The sequence below is a fragment of the Otolemur garnettii genome, unplaced genomic scaffold (genome assembly GCF_000181295.1).
Source record: "Otolemur garnettii isolate 467f Iridium unplaced genomic scaffold, OtoGar3 scaffold00066, whole genome shotgun sequence".
NCBI classification, from domain to species: Eukaryota; Metazoa; Chordata; class Mammalia; order Primates; family Galagidae; genus Otolemur; species Otolemur garnettii.
Genome location: NW_003852461.1, coordinates 2040027 through 2040759, shown reverse-complemented (window position 1 = coordinate 2040759; position 733 = coordinate 2040027).

Here is a 733-nt window from a genome sequence, read left to right as displayed (position 1 = left end):
GTGTGCAGGCAGAGGACAGAAGGCCACACCCTGATGTCTAAGCTGATGCCGGTGGAGAGTGTTGGAGCTGGGAGGCAACTGGGAGAATGGGAAACTGTGGTCAGAAAAAGGATGTTTAACACGGCAGTTCTGGCAAAGCTGCAGTCACCATAGCAGCAGGGGCAAGAGAATACTGGTGGGAGTGGGTGGCCGCAGGAGGGCAGGGGGACCGAGAGGCTGGAGCATGCTGGAGTCCCCCCAGCAGGAGAGTGTGACCAAGTGCCAGCTGCTAGGTCTTCAGCCTTCCTAATGCCACGACCCTGTAATACAGTTCCTCATGTTGTGGTGACCCCCAACCATAAAATTATTTTCGTTGCTTCTTCACAACTGTAATTTTGCTACTGTTATGAATCATAATGTAAATATCTGATATGCAGGATGTATTTAGGTGACCCCTGTGAAAGGGTCATTCAACCCCCAAAGGGGTCATGACCCACAGGTTGAGAACCACTGGTATAAAAGATTAAAACACAGGACACCTGTACAGGGCAATTCCTACAAGTGGAGTTTGTGGGCCTGGAAGTTGCTCTGGTGAGTCTGTGCGTGGCGAGTGGATGTGAAGGCCCAGGGTATTACTGTGGACCTCAGAAACTACTCTCAGACGACACTAAACTTATTTTAAACAAGTAATTGTGCCGTCAGAGCGTCACTGGGCTGAGGTCGCAGGGATTTTTCAGCTCCACCGTAGTCTCGG